We start from the raw sequence: 21,992 nt of genomic DNA, 5'->3' as shown, positions 1-21,992 counted from the left end.
AAAATAAATAATTACTGATACTAATCCAGATGTAGTTACATATTTATTAAATACCGTGTTGGTTACTAGGATTTACTAAATGATTTTAGAAGAACAAAGAAAAATATGGTTTAAGAAAATGTGTTTAAAAGTATGTTACTGCCACTTTAAACATTCAGCATAATACAAGTGAGTATTTGAATGGGGTGCTTTGATGATTGTTTCATTGACAAACTAACTCTTGAAATTAGAAAATATTGTGCATCACAACGTGGAACAAAGTCACTATTGTTGGTTAATGTATGTCACCCTCCCCCACTTTCCTGCCAGTCCATCCTGCCTCCGGCAAGCTGTTTAGTTTGCATACACAGTGACAGAGGAATAGTGCTGTTCTATGTGCTTGCCAGATAAAACACAATGACAAGCAATAATAAAGTCCTTTAAGACATTCTGACGCTATTCTTGGAACCATCCTGGCACCCGGATTTGCTTTACTTTATTAAGTTTGCAAAGTAATTTCAGAATGTGCTCATTCACAAGGGGATTTAATAATGTAAATGTTAATAGTAATAAATATTATAATGGAGTGAGAGTGTTATTCATTGTCTAGTAAAATCAATCAATGGTTTTGGGTGGAAAAATAAATAAATGAACATTTTTTGCAAAGAGTAAGTGGAACTTTTTAGCACACCTGCAACACAACCAAAATGAGAGAGAGATGTATGCAAGTATGTTTTTTTTTTTTTTTTTTATTTAGTGCCAACAGATGACTTGGTGCTTTACTTGTTCAACTTGCTCGATAAGTGTGGTTGTATAAGTACGGCTATTTAATTTATTTAAAAAACTGGAAGGGGGCACCCGGATTTGAACCAGGGACCTCTCGATCTGCAGTCGAATGCTCTACCACTGAGCTATACCCCCAGCACATATGGAAAGGAAATCTACTATGGACTATCCATAGGTCATGTCCCCTATATGGACAGATGTGTGGCTGATCTAGAGGATGGTGGGTGTCGGGAGGTTTTATTGTGAGACAATGTAAAATAATTACCAGGGCTAGTGACTGCAGGCAGAGGATAAGGTTAGTGGATCATTATTTCAAAATCCTTAGAACGGATTATGCGCTTCTTATTTTTTGTGTGAGGTGTCAGATTTCTTTACTGACTAATCTGGGAAGATTATTCTTGGTTTTTTTCCGCCTGGCTGCCGAGTTATAATTTAGCAGCAATATGATTACAATGCATTGGTCAAAATCAGACTGCCATTCATTAAATAACTACAAATCAGAGACACATTATCACTAAGAATAATGTAACATTAAAGAGACTTGCCAGCTGAGACATGTTTTTGGGAGAGGGTTAAACACCAGGCTGATTTTTATGACATATTAAACACTAATGAGTCCGTATTAAAAGATATTCCTTGATTCTTTGTCGATTAACTGTTTTCTAGGAATGCGGAGGACAGCAGGGTTTTCACGGTGCACATTTTACTGCAAGGATTCTAAAAATATAGGTATGTAAGCCATCATGTTCGTACCTGGGGACTAGTGACTTAAAAAAGCCCATATAGATGGTTATAAGTCATATTGTTTTATTAAAAGCATAAATATAACTTGCTTATGATTCATACAATTGACCTTGGGCAAAGAACGTGGGGATTTTCAAAGCCTAAATAAAAGACACACAATTTCTTTCTTTCTTTCTTTCTTTCTTTCTTTCGGCCATATACTGCACAAGAGGTCTAGAACCTCTTATATGCTCCAAATGGTAGTTTAAGGGTTTTTCTTTACCTATACTATTAAAATGCTTTGTCTTCTTTAGTATAAACGCCTTGAACAGAGAGACATGAGCAATAAATTCAGTAGTGGCTTAGCCATGAATATATCGAGAAAACCTCTAAGCTAAGAGAGTATTACAGAAGAGTTACAATGCATGAAATACAGTCTCCCGTTCAAACTCCTACAATCTGTCAGCGTAGTAGAGTGCTACCCTCATCAGTAGAGTGGTAGAGGCTAATACAGTGAATCCACAGGATTCCACGGGATTCGCATGTGGCTATATATATATATATATAATTTTACGGTGTGCAGCTGCATCCTAAAACATCAAAACGTTCACACAAGTGAAGAAAATAAGTGAGACGTGCTATTGATTGGTAGTCCAAGTGTGAATAAGACCCCACCAGCCATAACTGGTGCATATTGCAGAGACTGGAGGGTCAGTATGCTGCAGGCTTCAGGCTTTAGCAGATAAGTAGAGGATCAGGAAAATAATTCACATTTAAGTACCTATTAAGAACTTTAATTAGTATTAATCATTGGTGGGGCAATTTGGGAAAGCCCTTTAAAAAAACCCAGCATTTACACTCTGACTGCTCCTTTTGTGTGCTCCGTTCATTTGTTTCTTCTGCGGTCTCTTCCGCGGTCTCTTTTGGTGGCTGTGTACTGGGCAGGGCATGGAGCACATTTCATCCGCTATATTACTGGGTTGTAGGTGGCTAGACCTCCCCTGCCAGTTAAACTGGAATTCTGAGTTTGGTGGAATGATATGACGGAGACTGCTCACCATCCAGAGAGTTCATTGAAAAACTCATATTCCCCCACAGTGCACAATACACAATGATCAATATCGCAAAACCACCATATCTCAACGGGACCTGTATTTGCCAGTTAGATATATGGGGTATTTGCTAGGATTTCTTTTTGATTGTGGTGGTACAGCTGTCCAGGCGTATTAGAACCGGTGATGGAGTCGGGGAAAGGATTTTCCTTGTTTTTCTACACATTCCATGTGCGGTGGAAGAATAAAACAGCTTTATTCAGAATAGTTTTGTCACTTTAGAACCTCTACGTCTGACTGTGTGACCGTCCCTCTCACAATGGAATGTGCCGTAGGCTGGAAGACAATGGGTTAAACTGCAGCAGCAAAATGATGAGGACAGATCATATTTATACTGAAAGGAAAGCGGGGGCAGTTTAGGGGGAGGAGGAATCTGTGTCCTGGGGGATTCCATGTTTAACGCACTTCAGCTGGGCGGGGGGTCTTACCCAATGCTGAACCAAACTGCTGTGTTTTATTTTCAAATGCACTAATTGGGACTGGCCTTGGGGGTTTCGAGGCAAAGCATTTTGAGCATAGAATATTTAAAATATTGGTACTAATGAACAATCCAGGTCGCTATGCCACAAACTATCACTCCCATGAAGCTCAGCCTGCCGTGAAACATAGCTTGTCACAGATGGCATGCCAAAGCTCGTCTAACCGTGTACCAATATTTGTAAAAAAAATCTCTGCTGTAAGCATGACAAGTGATGGCTGATAGCAAGTGACAGCTCCATGACCCATGCTCCATACCAGACATTGTTGGTCCCTGATGGGGAAGCACAGCTCAAGTAAAACAGATTTTTTATTCAGATTTGCCATTCTGTCCCCGGTTGTCTCACTATAACAATTCATAGAAATATATATAATAGCACAGTCTCTGCAAGCATCACTGATATATGATGTCACATCGTAAGAAGCAGCACTGTCTCTACATAGGGCTACATGATCTGGAGTCCTATTGGGACAGTAGGTCAGTACACGGCACATTAATCTCTTCACTCATTCAATGTCATACCTCCCAAGTGTCCCTCTTTAGGCAAGCGAATCCCGCTTTAGAACTCAGAACCGCTAACCCTCTTTTTTTCATCCAATGGCCTGTATTCTAGGAGCTCATAGTGTTTAGTTAATATGACACAATGTTCTACAACTCTAAAAGTAACAATTATATGTAAGTAAACAACACAGAATTATTATAATATTTTATTTAGAATTTACGCAGCACTTCTTACAAAGTCTTGGTAAAGCCATGTCCCTGCCATCCCATAAAACATGGGCCCCTCTGTGGCTATTTGAAATGTTGGGTTGTATGATGGCAGAACCTATTGCCCTTCTGTACCTCCTATACCTGTCCCCATGTCAGAAGAGACAAGTAAGGGGCATATTGCCCATGAGAACACGCGGTTCATGCACTGTGGGGGTCCTAAAGCAGTCTGTCCCCTCTCAGCTCTGGATACTGTCACAGTTTCCACACATGTAGCACAGTTACATCACTGGTATTTCCAAACACGCTTAAAATGTGTCAACTGTTTTCTAAAACAACTCGCGAGCAAGACTTTTTTTTAAAATGTATAAATGGCATCCTTTGTTCAGCGCCAATAATTGGCCTTAGGAACTTCCACTGTCACATGACATCTGTTCACGGGACGTCATCATAAAGATGCCAGAGTCTCACCTTACATATACGTCTATGGTTGGGATTTTGTGTAAAAGAGAAACAAAAAGGGGAAAGTTCTGGAGACTACACACATAGCAAAGAATAATGTGTTCCTTTGATTAATGAATGCATCAGCCGAATTCAATTGGTGCTTTCAGATAAATGAACAGCTGAATAAGAGAACAGATTGATGACCTAAACAGGAATGCGTACACTCATTATATTGCAATAATGTTTCCTTTTCACTATTGTGTGCAGTTGATGATATCGATATAACAACTGACATGCAGACAGGCCCGGCGGGCCGCTTGGGACAGCACCACACGCTCACCTGATCTGCTGCTGCAGAGGCAGATTGGGTGCCGCAGCATGTGGTCGGATATGTCTGGCCGCACGCTATGTGAGCATAAAAATGTAGCGTTTAGCTGCGTATATCCAACCATTGGCCACGCTTATGTCATCGGGTGGCTGCTGGCCTTACAGTGCCAGGGCTGCCTCTTCATCGGCAGTCTGGAACTGCCTCCAGGCAAAGGTGACCAAATCATGCTTATTCTGCTGTACAGAGCACTGATGAGACCTCACTTGGAGTATTGTGTACAGCACTGGAGGCCGTATCTCGAGAAGGATATAGATATGTTGGAGAAAGTTCAGAGAAGGGCTACGAAAATGGTTCATGGATTACAGGATAAAAGGGTCTTAACCTATATAGCCTGGAAGAAAGACGTGACAGGGGGGATATGATAGAAACATTCAAATACTTAAAGGGAGTCAACATGATAAAGGAATAAAGTTTATATAAAATAAGCAATACTACCTTTACAAGAGGACATAGTCTTAAGCAAGAGGGACAAAGGTTTAAAAGTAACATCAAGAAAATATTACTTTACTGAAAGGGTAGTGGATGCATGGAATAGCCTTCCAGCAGAAGTCGGAGAGATTAATACAGTGAACACATTTAAGCAAGCATGGGGTAGGTATAAGGCTAAGCTTGATATAAGATAAAGCCAGAGACCAAAGAAAGTATTCAGCAGTATTGGGCAGACTAGACGGACTGAATGTTCGGCTCTATGTGCGACTGCCGGTTGAATACTCGCATGTTATGGTCACACACTCTTGCAGCCTGCACACTAGAAAACAGGACCTGCCACAAGAGCGGCAAGCAGCATATATGAAAGGCACAGTTTGCCACATGGCCAATCCAGGCCTTACTGAAATCCAGGATATAGGCCTTTTAAGTTTAGAAATGAAATTGTCAAATGTGGTAAATCAAACAAATGAATAAAAATATAATTCAGATAAAAGGGGCATCAATAAACGACAGATAATTGACACTGATTCCAAGTAACGAGAAAAGGCAACTCGGTGTACATGTACATTGGCATCTATAAACTCACAAAAGGGAATATATTGTTAATTCATACATCCTATAACCAGCAGGGTATCTGATGAATAAATAATTATCCCCCAAACAAAATGGCCAATATGTCAACACTAGATAGGCCTACCAGTGGACATGAGAGCAGGAAAGACCATGGGTCACATTGCACCAGTTTGGCTAACGCATGGGATGGCCACTAATCTCTAAAACCAGTGGCCTACAATCTTTCCTAAAGCTGGCTCACTTGGCTGGTCAACCATCATCAGGAGACAGCCAGCCGCAGAGAGCTATCCTTGATAATGCCTGCTCTAGCCCACCAATTCCCCCCTCTCTCTGCTAGTCATGGCTCATTTGCACCCTACTCTGTTTGTAATCCTAATTTCCTCTGTTTCTTTGCTATTTCCTTTACTGCTGTTTATAAAAGATAAGGCAAGATATTTTTTTAGCAATTTAAAAGTAAATTGTGTCTGCATTTCCGACATCCTATGTTAAATTGCTTTCCTCCGCTCATTGCTTCAGTTGAAGTTATCGTATAGATAGGGAAACTCATAAACTGGCACATTTGTGATAGTTAAGGAAACTCTAAAGCTTATACAAATACATAGAAAGTGACGGTTACCCTAAACAAACCCACTATATATTTTAGATAATGTTGGTGCATTAAGAGAGTCAGATTCAGGGTAACTTTGATCACCATTTCCTGTACATAAAAAGTCCTGGTCACAATGTTCAGATATCACATGCTGTTTACCACAGTCTATCTTAACAGAAGGCCAGTAAAGCAGTACGAAATAGGGTAGATGCCACTGAAACGTGTTTCCACAAAATGTAAATTAAAATAAATAGCAGGCCCAGCAAAAACATTAAGTGAGATGATTTTCCAGACATTTTCCCGCTTTAGCTACGCATTATACGAGCCTAAGTGGGCTGGCACCTTCTCGCACAGGGGCATGTAGAGCAAATGGCCCCCAGTCCCTTCCCCATTATAACTAACACACACAACACTACCACACATACAAATTAAGCCAATCAATCCAACACACAGTCTAACTTTGTACACTTCTAGCCAGCTTGCACATGGTGCTGCTACCATCATAACTGTGTGTTATGTGACACCACTCAGCCTCACCTCTGTGAGCGGGCCAGCCTGAACTGGGTGTTTTGGACAACTAGGACCGGCCAGGAGATGTAATTACCCCCTCTGCCCTCGGGCCAAACTGCCCCTGAGCTCAGCCCTTGTTAATGAATCGTGCCAAGCTGGTGCTTCATAACACATGATGACAAGTTGATGACTTGAATAAAATCTAAAGTATCCAGTCATTAGCATTTATACCATTAATAAGTAATGACATTTCAGAAGAAACATTTATAAATATTGTACCCACAGGCATATCTATATATATATATATATATATGAGCATTGTTTACTCATTTCCTCTCTTTCTGGCTCTCAGATACACTGTTGCATTAGGTGTTATTAAGAAATACTTTGAAAGGGCTCTGCCTCCCTATCACACCTCAGGGTAAGGAGTGCCTGTGTGTTGTGCCAGTGACTTGGTGTTCCTAATGGACACAGGTGGAGAGGAGGCAATTATAATATTGCAGGGTGGATCTAACCACAGGTACCTACACCTAAACTTTGTCCCCACTCTGCACTTACGGTATATGCATTGTGTGACATTCCAACGGAAGGTATTTTAACCCCTCACGTTCTCGGTCTATTTTATTAATATTAAACCAACAGGTGTACTGTAAATGTTTGAATTATCCACAACATTGTCAAAATGCTGGGCTGATGCAGTTTCTATTGGGTGTTTAAATATCATAGAAACGTATTCTTAACTTTTTTAAAGACATTGCCATTTTAAATGAGGCCAGATATTCAGTATCTTTTCCCATCAGTACGGTCAGTTCAAACAATCAATTCTGTAATAATAACAAGGCAACGTGAGCATTTCTGAAGACTGAAGTTGGGGGCCATTTGGATTGCCATGTTGGCGATTTGATTCCTGGATACATCTCATTTTTACATGATCACCACCCATAGTGTTGTGTTGAAGTGTGTGACTATCTTAATGCATATACTGATTGAGTGTTACTTTATATCTAAGGTGTTTTTTTCAGAATCCTCTCAATGCATTTGAACCCCTCCTGCTTCCACATTAGGCTCTCCCGTTGATTTCAATGGGTGCACTTTCCTGTCAGTGATTGGCTGCTCCGCGGATGGTAACGGTAGACAGTGGAGGGGCAATAAGCTGCAATTCCTAAGCTCTAATATTTCAACAAGATAAGTGGCCTTTTCCCCCCAAGTTCAGAAATGCATTCTAAAGTACCTACTGAGTACGTTTGTTTGGATTAATTGCTGATGAGGCTGTTTGGGGTAATAATAATATTGTTCATAATATTGTTAATAATATTTTGTTCATATTTATTATAATTGTATACAATCATTGCAGTAATAATAACCATTGGTTGAAACATCATAACACACTTGTGTTCAGAGTTGGTTAATGTTTTCACCCAAGGCATTTTGCAACTGACACCCCACCCAAGGAAGGTATGAAGTGCAATATGTTTAATAGAGGAAAGAAATATCATAGCCAGCTGGAAATGTATCCATGCGAGTGGATGCTAACCTGTGAATTCAATGCATTTTTTATCATGAATTCTAATTAATCAAATGAGAAGTAAAAATGTAAATGACTGCATATGTGATGTAAATAAACACCTGCGTCTCAAAGCCTTCCCCTCTGTTTGCAGTTTTGCGCCAGACTGAACATAAATGCGGCATTTGTCTTATGCCTGTTCTGTGCAGTATACGTATAACATTTTTATAAATGACAGTGAAATAAAAATGATGAATTCTCTCGGATTATATGACTTGCTTTTCTGAAAAGTCATCAGATTGTACTTAAATAGCAGGTAGCTGGGTTCGCAGAGGAAGGGTGATAAGGGAGGTGGGATAGGGCAATTGACCCTGGTTCTGGTTTAAAGGGGAACACTTACTATTTTTTTATTACTAAATTATTTTTAAATAGCTTCAGGTTTTTTGCATAATATAATATTTTAAAACAGCTGCTCAGACTAAGGAAAGGATTTATGTGTGTAAAAGGGACTTAATTAGCATTTCCATAAACAATCAGCTCAGTGTGGTGTTTGAGCAGAGAAAGTCACCCAAAATATCACAATGACTGACACTAATGGCAGCCTCTAGATGAATTGAGCAAAATAAAATAAAACTAAGTTGTTGTCAATGCTTACTTAAATTTTTGTATAATGCAGTGTTTTATTTCTCCCCTTTAAAGATTTTTGTTTTCCCTGTAATTCCACATACAGCCACCAGGGTGTCTAGAGCATTATGGGCATTTTGAAGAATGTATCCATTGGCTGAATCCTTTCTGTGTTCCTTTAATGGGTATTTATGAATTTCATTGTCTGTTAATTCATTTTGGATGAGACTGGAGACATGTATTTGGCACGTTGTACTCTAAATTTGTTTTGAGCTGCTTTATTACTGGGCCACCTAGCTGGAATTGCAGCCCAGGTTGAATGTTGCCAGCCCTGCCCTGAGGGTTAGCAAGTTGCTGTTGAAAGGAGGTTGGGATTCTAGCTTTCTTCTTTAGGAATTTCTACCAACCTTTTATAACAATTTGGATAAACAGTTGTGTATCCATAGCCCGGGGCAGCTCTAAGCAATATAAGATCTAAAGGAGCCCCATCTCTAAAATACGTGACAAAAATGAAAAAACTAAAGGTACTAAGGAGCAGAATATTTAAGTATGTTAAAGGAAATGATTACAGAGATTAAATTTAATTTAGGAATCTCTCTCTTCTTCCTCACTCTTCTTTTCAGCGATCCTTTAGCCCAATGGGGGGCCTAAGCTGCTGGTTAATCTGCTGATGACAGGGCCACCCTTAAATATGTATTTGATATATGCACACTGCAAGACTTTGGAACTTCATTTTAAGGCAAATCACTTAAAGCATCACACAAAAAGGAAAGTTCTGATTTGATAGAATCCATATAACACCATATATACCATATATTAGCTATAACAGCCAAAATGGTTTACCTAACCTTAGATCAGCAGCAATAAAAAGTGCTAAAAAGCCAATAATAAAAACAGAGATGCAGGTACAGCATGTTGTAAATAAAAAGTTTAATGGATAAGAAGGTAGCTTAGGTGCCAATGGTATGCTATGGACTGCTGAGTATTCATGACCACATTGTTGAAAAAGCTTCAACCCATTGATACGTGGGGCCAGAACTGGATTTACGGTATATTCTATGTGCTCCAAGGCTCAAAGAATGATGGTACCCCACATGGTTACAAATAAACAAGCAAACAAACATTGGAAGCGTGGAACAGACTTGTTGTACTTTCTGCCTGTAGGTTTCACTGTTGTATACGCCACACTAGTCGTATCATCAGAGTACCACTCACATCTTTTTTATGAGTATCATGTGTTTCGCTAAACCTGTTTCATTGCTGTTTATGGATGTGGGAAAGCTTTGTTAGAAGAGGACTGGAGCCCAAAGCCAAGAAGTTAAAAGAGGTCAGTATGCAGAGGGTGTTGAATCTAAATGTAACAGTTTTAGTACACTGAATCCCCCACGCCACCCCCGTCCTGTTAAGTGCCCAGTTTGGGGACGGTGCATGCATAGTTGCCAGCATCTTATGAATCAGGACACTGACCGCTTGAGGACAGTTGGCAGACAGGCGTAAGGTGCTCGACATTTTTAATAGATCCCCCACAGACTCATACTCATAAAGCAAGCATCTGACTGATTTAATTATGTGTCGGATAGACAGCTCTATTCAATATTTGAGATGTCTGGCTCCAGCAATGCTTTTAAAACAAAAGACATTTTATAATGGCCTCATAGAAGGGGCTTGGGTAGAGAATGGATGAAATACATATTTCCTTACATTTATCCACTTTTTTAGGTTTTGTGAAGTCACCAGCGTGATTAATTATTTTTTTCTTTTCTACGATCATAATGGCGCTCCTTACTGCCTCGCAAAACAAAGGGAAATGTATGTATGACCTTGGGAAAAAAATTGCAAAAGTCACTTTTGCCCCAGCTGGTGGAACAAGCTCCTCTGTCTGTAATCTTCAGTAATGTTCAACAACATTACATTAATATATCTTTGGAATAGTGCCAGGAAGCACTTATAGAAGCACTGGGGCTTTAATCCCTTCTTCCCAGCTGTTGCGGCTGTGAGTATTACACATAATTGTCCAGTAACGGGTTAGCCAAAATCTGATAGTGTTCTTGTTTGTGAAGAAGGTGTTAAGGAGAAAACTGTATTGTGTTAGTTTTCAGCAACAACTGTACTTGTAGACAAGACTACATACGCAGTGTTATTATAGGTTTGCAGCGTTATTTATAGATGAAGATGTGTACTGTACTGTGTTATTATAGGGTTATGGTTATTTGTAGAGTTAGCTCTATTACGCTTCTGTGTTGCGTTAGCGTTAGCGTTGCCATTTTGCTAGCTGTATTTAGTGACATGACTTTGGGAACTGCATCTCTTTAGTTTCTCAACTCAAAGCCCAGAGATCAGGCTACTTTCACAACCATCAAAATTGGACAGATGCTATCAGGAAGGAAAGTGAGAGGAACATCTTAATCCTCAATGGACATGACTAGGACAAGGAATGTTTCTTCCGAAAGACAGAACCCTGATGAATACAAAGTCTCGTTGCCATCATGCGTATTGTGTGCATGAATGAAGCTGTACAACAGAAAAGGTCTTTTATATTTCCCACCATTACAGTTTTTTTTATTGTGTGCCAAGTATCTACTGTTTTATACAGTAATGACTGAAACGTAGAATGCCCTTACAGCTGTATCAAGAAGAGTACAAAAAGCAAATGTGCCCCTGTTAGGGCAAATTTATAGGATGTGCAACTCCTGCTATAGAGGCAGGGGATGGCTGGTGCCTTCTGGCTCATGGAGCAGGGAAGCCAAGTGTCCCCCGCCCCATGAACCCCTCCTGTTGTAACATATATATGAACTAGCACACCCATTTGCACGCTCACAGTAATATACATGTACAAATATAGACTGACATACATAATTACACACTTATGCTTATACAAACACACACTCGCTCTGCCTTGCTTTTACCACGTAGACACATGTATTATGAGTCCCCACTGTGCTTAGCAGGCAATAGCCCACCCCTAACTTACTGATAGTTACATATGTAGAAGAGTAAGTAAGCAAGAGTAAAAAAAAGAATAATGGCTCTTATTTAAACCATTAGAAAACTTTATTTCATTTCTACAAACATTATTGTGACTTTTAGGGCTGTAGAGTGGGAAAAAAACATTCTGAGCTCCTAGAAAAAAAGAGACATCATGGGAGGAAAAGGGGACATATGGAATACTTAATACTTAATAATGTGTAAAGAGGTGTATTAAACGTTTGATGATGTGGGACTGGTCACGGTGAGCCCTATGGAGGAAAAAAAGAGAAAAACATTAGTAACAAAACAATAGAATACAACAAAAGAAACGGTGAACGTACCCAGAGCACTGGAAATTATACTAATGGTCCTAAGACTACCCTTTACAGTAAATATAAACACATGGCTGCAATAACCACAGAAGCTTATAAAAATACATTGTGCATTGATATACAGGTAGGGATACACACTATTACACACACTTACACATGTATGCTAACACAAATACGCATAGTAGCACACATTCATGCTAACACACACTTACACATTCACACCAACAAATATACAGACATGCAAGCACAGATACATTTACATATAAACACTACATATAAAATCTACCAACACAAACCTCGAGTTGCAAAACATAAAAAAAAAATCAGTGTCTATTTACGCCTCTCTGGGACAAAAAGCAAACCTTTCAAGCCCAATAAAGACCAAATTACACTAAATTGTAGCCTTTTTTGTCCCACAGAGACATGTTAAATAGACATCTGTGCTATTTAGAGGTGTTGTGTCTCTCTTTTTTGCTTGGTAAATGGTGTGGTGGAGCCAAGAGATAGCTGCACCCTCCTTGGTGATTGGATGGTTTAATTGTGAGTGTTATATATATATATATATATATCAGGGTCTCCTTTTTAGTAATTCTCTGCATAAGTAATACTTTTAATTCATACTCTAAAATGTATTATTTGTATATGGATAGAACTTACGATGTGTCTTGTCCAAAGCAACAAATAGGTTAGAGGTTAAAAAAAGGAGCACATTTCACTGGCTGTGTGCTCTGATGAAGAAGCCACAATAAAGCAATCAATGCCATTAGCATCTATACACTACTAGCAGCAAGCCTAATAAATACTTTTCTTTGTTTTACAGTTGCAGGACTGTCTCTTGAAGGACAACTTCTGAAATCAGACTAGAGGTTAGCGAGTTTCTCTCTTCATGCCCTGCTAATTCAATATAAATAACGATCCTTCTCGATAAGGTTGTGTAAATATTTACCTTAGCTTAAATTTAGAATATCAGCAAATAAAATATAAAAGTGCACATTATTTAAATGTCAAATGCGGTTCACTGTTTAGCAAGAAAGACCAGAATCCTGTCAACAGTGCAGTCTTAAGCACTCTGTGGCAAGGTAGTATAATTCATCCATATCCGGCAAATATCCCCAGGTACAAGTTTCCAGACAGCAATAAAACAGTCTTTGTGAATGTAACCCGGATCTGGATCCTTATCTAGTGACAAATGATTAATTTATCCTACGCTAGAGGAAAAAAAAAATATTAAGACAGTATGAGCTACGGGGTCAAGTTCAATACCAAAGCCTTATATCTATCTCCATCATCTTTTAAAATCAGCCATACACTAAACCTTCTGTTCTTTTAATTTGGGGTGAGTAATCTATGGGACTTGAAAGGGGGGGGGATATAATCTTTAATTATGGGGAAACAGCTTATTGATCCAAGAAGAAATCTGACTGCCATTTTGGGGTCAAGAAGGAATTTTTTCCCTGGTTAGTGCAAAATTGGAAAGAGCCAAACTGGGGGGTTTAGCCTTCTTTTGGATCAACAGCAACAAATGAACAGATATAGGAAAGGCTGAGCTTGATGGACGCATGTCTTTTTTCAGCCTATGTAACTATGTAACTATGAATAAAGCTGGAATTTGCATTTTAAAATCAACTTAAATCTGAAATTACTCTGAAAAAAAGAGGGTAACCCAAAAATACATGTATGAATTAAAAAGAAGAAATGTAAAGAAGAGGCTAAAACGTAACCATTAACTATTGTTATTTAACAAAAAGAGACAGAAAAACGAATATAATAATTATTTTTTACTAGGATTACTGAATGCACATTGGAACATTTTTTTAAAGGTAATGACAATTATTTTATTGAAGGACCCACATTGTATTTCACTTCTAGGGTGTATAGTCACTCAATACTTCATGGTGGTTAAAAGAGATGCACTCGCCTCTTGGCAGCAAACCAGTCCAACCAGAAGCGTGTAAATAATACTCTTCCCCTGGAGATTAACGGTTTTGTTGCCAAAGGGCCATTTTGATGCAAATCAATGTATACCGCACCCATGTGCACAAAGGGATTCAATGTGCATTATAAATCATACTGTATGTTTATAAAACGGCGGAGTGTGGCTTCTTTCAGCTACTGACGGATATTCTCTAATATAAAGAGAGATAAAGAAGAATAATCAAGTATCTCAGAATATAGAACTTGTGGGCTACATGGCATTAAGTTCTGGGTTGCAGCAAGGATGCCAAGTCACTATTAGGAAAGAGTGAGCTCAATTAATAAGGGACACAAATACAGCATTAATATGCTGCAGTGTTGATTTCCCATATGTATCCATTAATTCACCAAGATAATGGAATAATCTTGGAATAATAAGGCTAACTGGATCTTCATTGTAATAGCTGCCCAGAAACTATGATGGCAGACACTGAACTACAGCCACCACCATGCTTTTTATTAAAAAAACATAAACCATGTCAATTAACTGCATGCACGTTGTTTATTTCATGTAAATATTTAATATACAACATCATTAATTTAAATTGAGCAAACATAAAATTGTTCACATTACATGCAAGTAATCACCGGTATTAAACATAGATGGGATACACAAAAGCCATCAATCAGTTACCTAGCAAAGATTTAAAATGCTAGACACGGACAAAACAACTTTGTGAATTACCAGAATCAAAGAAAAAATTATAAAGTGAGGTAAACCACAAATACTCCACATTTTGTTATGTATTTGTACACATCATTGTATTCATTCATACAGTGATTACGGTACTTGTCGCTTGCATGTTCTGTAGTGAACCTCTTCTGGGTTTCCATAAAAAAAAAGGAAACCAAAAGTTGTTAATAATGTAAGTGTTCAATTGGTTTGATAAGGATCTATTGAGTTAGCTGTGGGCAGGTATCCGTGTGTTGCAAAGCACTGAATAGAAATTAGTTCTAGTTTAGTCTAAGAGCTATGTTAGGGTCCCAAGCAAGTCTAAGCAAGCCAACTGATAGAAAAGGGAGCACTTACTCGACATATCTCGAAGCTGATCCTACAGGCTGCTAAGTGCTAAATTGATTAGACAGACTGACTCTGCTTTACAATATGACTATTAAATTACCTTGGCAATTAAGATAAGAAGTTAGTAATTATAATTGTGTTAAAGCAGTCTGAATGAGTTTGGCTTGGCCATTAATAGTGTGTAATAAACACACTAAAGGGGAACTTATTTTAAGGGGGAGTCACTAGGCACAGGGCTGTACAAAGGATTATGTAATTTTGTGACCCATTGAGAGATATTTCTATAAATCAATATTTACAAGTAAAAAAAAAATATTGTGTTTACATAATACAATACATAACCACATGCACGGTTCATATACACATTATTTTGACACATGATGGTGTTAAAAACACTGTTACACATTCATATCCAACAGGAGGGACATCAGAGGAGTAAAGGAGGACGCTTAGGAGGGAAACTGGTCCCTACCAGCCATGCAGGGCTAGAGGATACTGAGATATGACATAATTTCCTAGCTCATTCAGACAGGGTAAAATCAGTAGCAGAAGCATTCCTTTTTTCTTGTACTAGACAACCAGGGACTTTCCTTTAAGTCCCCATTGTATTAAAAAAGTATGCAGTGGGTTTGTAAATTGTTCAGGCAGTATAAATAGCTTAAACCCTTAATGACCAAAGACGTGTCTGGCATGTCATGGCATTAAATAAGCTTAGAAAGCAATTAAAGGTTGCTTGATCTTGAGACACTCAGCAACACCGACATCTGCTCAAGGGACCCTGCGTATACAATATGGCGGCGGATGCCTGATTTAAAAGAGCTTAGGAGGCAATCAAAAATAGCGAGGCATTCAGCGACCCAAAAACCAACCCCAGGATGCACATGTGACCAGAGAGTGGTCACAAGTGCGAAAACCTCCCCACAAAATAAATGACTAGAAAAAGGTTGGTAGTAGAATTAGTGCATGGAAAGTGTTAAAATAACAGCACTTGAGATACTCAGGGGTGTCCGTGTTTCAAAAATATACCGTTTGATGGGGGTAAATTGAACTGATTGGCTTCAAATATGTCATATAGGACATGAGGACAGGGTTTTAAAGTGCTACTTGTACTTATTGCCCTATAATTTGCAAAAAAAACCATTGGGTATTTCTACACTTTTCTAATAAAAGTGAGAAAAGGTGCTTTATTTTATTTTTTAATAGGAAATTAGATGACCTGATCAAAACATTGCTAAACATCTAAATAAAACAATATATAGCTTGTGTGGGTACACTAAATAAGAAGAAACTTACAGCTAAACAGGAGCACAGCAAGAATGTTTAAACAGCCTTGGTCATGAAGGGTACAAAAAAGCTCGGTCCTTAATGAGTTAAATCTCCGGAAATATTTATTATCATGCACTTTGCTTGCTGGCATATTACAGAAATGAATGATACTGGCAACAGTTAGTATTTATAGCTTTTGAAACCTTAATCACAAGGTCATTGGTCATTATATTCTACAATAAAATTTTGCATACCTCCAAACAGTCCTGTTTTTTAAAAGAACAGTTTCAACTTTTGAGCACTGTCCTACTTTTGCAGGCTGTAGGGGTCAGAGGTCCGCTGGAGGATCCTCTGATCTACCCCGATTGGCCCAGGGAGCAGTGAAACACCCTAAAAATTTTAGCACAGACCTCCATTATAGCTCCCACATGGCCACAAGTTGGCTATTTGGGTAAAGCCACTTCTAGGGGTTGTCCCACCCAGACTACTTCTGGGGTCAGCCTTGCCCCCCAACCTCTTGTCACACACCCCGACACAGGTATCACCTGAAATGTTGGGGGTATGAGCTTTGATTTCCATTTCATTCAATCACAGACAAATTACAAGGAAAACACCTACTTATAGCAATTATCTGTGTGCTCTGTTACACCCATTAAAAGGGACACTCCGGCTTCACATGCACTTAATGCGAATGATAACTGATCATTGAACTGATATCAGCAGATCTGCAATTCAGTGGCAGTTCATAAGAAGTAACCTGTATTTAACAGAGCAAATTCCTGGGCGATTAGCCGTTTCCTGGTGTGTTTATCTCTTTATTGTGGGCGTAATTTATTAACCTTTCAATATGGTTTTTCTACTTACAAGTAACTAAGTACTTTGGCATGTTAAAGAAAAACATGTGCAGATCTGGCGTTTTTATCTTTTCATCAAAATTTTAAACACAAAAGCATCTATGAACTTTTTCTGTTGTTATGGCAACATGATTAGTACCCTCTTTGTTTTAAATGGGAAAGTCCAGCACTCATAGCAGATCATCCCTGAAAGGAATGACTGGTAGCCTCCAAACTGACGAGCATAGTCCTCAAAAGCTAAAAATAAAAACTAAAATTAATTTTTCAAAAACCTCTGTGCTATTCTTGAGGGCACCTTAGAAAATAACTGCCTTGGTGCATAAAAGCCAACCATGAAACCACAATGATAGGTATATAAATACATACAAATGTATGAAACATGTTTCAATGATTGGTTAAGCACACATCTCTATATTTGGAAAGTTTCGGGGGAGGGGGGTGATTAAACAGCCTTAATCTATGCCCCTTTGCTGTATTAAAATCAGAACTCTCCTCATTTCCTGTCTCTTCTTCGCACATGCAGCTTCTTTCTTTATCTGCAGAGGATGTGCAGGGGAGGAGGAGAGGAAGCCTCTGTTTATTCAGGGTCTCTTGTGAAGGATTAGCAGTGGGAGAAAGTGATTGGTCTGTGAAACATTTGCCACATTTTCTGGAGTCTTTGGGAAATTGTCCTTCTTCTAGAACCAAATTCCCAGGATGTGGCTTGTTTTGAAAAAAAAATTATAATCTGTTTCCAAATCCAGCTACAGTTTATATTAGTAGGCCAGTCAGCACCAGGCATCCCAGATAGGAGCCTCCATCAAGGGGGCACCAGGCAGCGGCGTATTCTTCTCAAGGGAGACAGGCCGTAAGTGGTGGTGGTTCTTGGTTACTAGGGGCAGATCTCCCTACTGGGATCCATAATACCGCACCCCTCTTTCCTCCAGTGTTTTACAACACAGGCCTGAACTGGCCATCTGGCACACCGGGCAAATGCAAACAGAGCCACACACTCATCTGCTGATCCATTGGCAAATCGGGTCCTGCATCGTGCGGCCAGCGTCTGGATATGCCTGGTTATATGCCACGTGAGCATAAAAACGTAGTGTGCAGCCATCTGATGCACTTACATCATCAGTCAGCCACTGGCCTTAATGTGCAATAGCCACATCTTCATTTTCAGTCTGGCTCTGCTTTGGCCCAAGAAATAGTGTTTAGATAAACCAGCAAGAAAAAGCAGGATATTTTTTTGTAAATTAAATTGTGTAAAATCGTGATGACATAATAATATAAATTAAAAACAAATATGGGGGTACAGAAGAGTATTTTTGCCTGGGGTGCTATGTGGCATAGGTCCAGTCCTGCACATACATTACTGCACTAGTTCTGCACCTCCAAGTACACTAAAGGCAATGATGTGCGAGGTTTGATGTTAGGGACAAAGTATTGCATGTATTATTCCTGTAATTTGATAAAAAGATACATGGTAGAGTAAAAGGGAGCATTTGCATCTCACCCCTCCCCTGCATTTACATTGTACCCAGTAATCTTAATTATCAGATGAACAAGCCTACTCATATTATAGTTAACTTTCTTGACTAGTCATGTAAATGACACATTGTTGCAATTCATATACATATAGTTTATATAATGTATCATATAAACTAAAATGTCATTACAAACTAAAGATTTGATCTCACATTTTTTTGTTGAACCAATTACTGCTAAAATATCTTTTGATCAAATCAAAAGGATTTATCTTTTCCTTCATACATTAGCAGGGCAATTAGAAATGGATGATGTAATGACAAACTAGGAGGCTGAATAATGAGGGTTAATATTCCCACAGCTGGTAACTTAATAATGTTTGACCTCTTTGAGTTTAACCTTGTAACCAATACCTCCATTTGTTGCACTGCTGTAACCGCTTGCAGTATACAATATCATATGTCCTAAATGCATTTTACATACTTCCTTTCTGCTGCTCCCACTTTATTCAACCACAACCGGTTATGTGCTATGCCATAAGATTGAGACACTAAAACAAACAAATAAGGGTTATATTGAGACTTTGGAACATTGCAACCGGCAAAGAACTGTTTTGTCATTTTGTGGAGAAGGCTGTGCCTCTAGGTGTCATCTAACAGTCTTCATGCTCTGCAGATTTCTCTGTAAAGATAAAAACATTTACCAAACTGGTAATTCTATTGACCAAGATCTGCAGTAATTGATTTTAACATTATTTAAGTAAGTTAACCAAGTGTCTTCTTTCAGGCCTTAAGTGATATCTACTGTGACCATAATTGTCAACTATCCTGTTTTTCCTGGGACAGTGCCAGGGATTTGGGCCCTTCGCCCTGCGTCTTCTTTCTTCATTTACCAGGCCTCCCAGAACACTTCTGTAAAATAGCAGAGCCACAGCATGCACCCTGTAGACAGCCTCTCACCTGTTCCCCTATATGGAACAGGGGAGCGGCTGTCCATGGTTGCACCATGGTGCTGCCCTTTTGCCAAAGTTCTCAGAGAACCCAGAATATTGCATATTGTACTGTACACCAAAAGGGCAGAGCTCCGGTCAAAGGGACGACTGAAGAAGAACCAAGAGAAGTAGCAGAACTGTGGAAAAGGAGTGAGTGAGTGAGATTGAAAAAGCAGCGAAATGCAAATGATGACGATGGGAGTTATGCTGTACTGTACCACCCTCAGTGTCTGGCTCAGTATATAGTGATGGGGGTTATCGTGAACCACTCTCAGTGCCTGGCTTATAGGAGTTAAACTGTACCACGTCTTTGTCTGCCTTATTATATAACGATAGGAGTCATGGTTTGTCTGGATTACTATGTAATGGAAGGAGTCATGGTATAAAACCCTCTTTGAATGGATCACTATATAATGATGGGATTCATGCTGTACCACCTTCTGTGTCTGGATCATTATCTAATGATAGTACCCCTTTAGGCTCAGTACATATTGATGGTACTTATACTATACCACCTAAAGGCTCAGTATATAATGATGGTAGTTATGCTGTACCAGTTTCTGGCTTACTATAAAACTATGGTAGTTATGCCCGTTGGACAGAGTGGGTGGAGCTTTGGAGCAGTGGGTGTGGTAAATTGTCAAGTAAGTAATTGGTAGATATGCTTCAAAGTGCATAGTGGCAACTATGGCTAGCATTTACTTTTAAATTTTGGGTAGACTGGTGCACTATAATAACCATATCAAATCTTTGTGGCAAGTCTATCTCAGCTACAGTCTACACCAGATTTTAGTCTCCTCGTGACTTAATTTAAGGAAAAAAATAATAATCTTTCCCGATTACTCAAAAGCATATAGCATAAATCTCGCTGGGAGGAATTCTTCTGTGTTTCGTTTCCACAACACATGTATACAGATCACAGTTTATTCCTCAATCAGCATCTATACAAAAAGCTGCCTGTCAGACTAATATTGTAATTACCTGAGAGGTGTGAGTTTATATGACAGATCAAATACACATGGGCCTCACGACGATCCTTTCTATTAAATACAGTGACAGACAGATGAGAAGAAGCGACAAGGAGATGAAAGCACACAAGGAAAAGAAAAGGATAGACTATGGAGCTTAGAAATGGAATGTGGAACAAAAGGAGGGTTAAGAGCAGTGGAAAATACAGAGAATGCATCATATAAAATTAAGAAAAAAGCGATTAAGACATTATGGAAATCAAAATAAACAGGTGAGATCTGTTTCTCACACATTGTTATATAGAATATATATGAATACACTACCCCTAGGGTGCTCAACCAACAAACATTATATAGATTTTAGACCAACTGCTAGCGACCCATCTTAAACACATTGATATGATAAGCAACCTCTGGGTGTTCCAGACTATCATCCTCAAAAGAATCATGAATCTTTCATATTGCTCTTCACAAGTTTTTTTGTTTAGTTCCACTTTCGGCGGTATTTCATAATTTGTTATCAAATATATTGCTTGACTGGGTCTAGAAGATTAATTTGACTCTTAGTCAAGTCACTGCTGCCTCATGGAATAATAAATAGAGCTGATTATTCCACATGGCACTCTTTGTTCATATCTTTCATGTCTTGGAATTGATTCCTAGAAAGCCAGCGGTATCCTTCCCAGTGAAGAAAGTCTCTGTGACATCATACAGCCTGAAGCCCCCGTTACTGACGTGCTTGTCCGTGACACTGAAGGTCAGTGGGTCAGGGCAAGAAATGAAAGGGCCATTGATGTACAATGGAAAGTGGGTATCTCATTAAATAGCCAAGAGACTGATCAAAGAGAACTATGAATGAAACTAATATTTTTTCTTATATAAACATTACAGCCTTAAGACATTAAACATATAACAAAACTAGAAGTTTGGCGTTTCTAAGTTCTACCGTAAAGAATAAAAAAAAGTGTCACACTTTTTAAAAAAATATATATAGTGAATAAATAAGGTGACAGAAATAAACACAGCTTTTTTTGTCAATAGGTCTTTCGAACTGAACTACCTTGTATCCTGCTGATCAAATCTTATTTTCATCCTTCAGAGAGAAGACTGTGGGGAGGTGAATTTATTTATATGCTTTTATGGCAATAGTTCTCCCGTCATTACTTATTTCTTCGTTGGCCTAGTAGTTATGTTGTCAGTAGATCACCTAGTAATGTGTGCTTAATAGACAGGTGTTGGGTAAATCAGTGCATTGGAACAGTTACCTGAAGTTTTCCATAGGCGTCCTTACTTCCCCAGTTAGCC

General features: G+C 38.9%; 1 non-coding gene across 1 annotated transcript; it reads right to left on the bottom strand.

The window, feature by feature from the left end:
- Positions 1-828: 828 nt before the first annotated feature.
- On the bottom strand, positions 829-900 carry TRNAC-GCA (transfer RNA cysteine (anticodon GCA)). Its single transcript has one exon. It is a non-coding gene; the product is annotated as a tRNA-Cys (tRNA).
- Between the last annotated feature and the right edge of the window lie 21,092 nt (positions 901-21,992).

Source organism: Spea bombifrons, chromosome 2 (assembly GCF_027358695.1).
Source record: "Spea bombifrons isolate aSpeBom1 chromosome 2, aSpeBom1.2.pri, whole genome shotgun sequence".
NCBI classification, from domain to species: domain Eukaryota; kingdom Metazoa; phylum Chordata; class Amphibia; order Anura; family Pelobatidae; genus Spea; species Spea bombifrons.
Note: the sequence above shows the minus strand (reverse complement) of the source record. Positions and strands in the feature narration are given on the sequence as shown.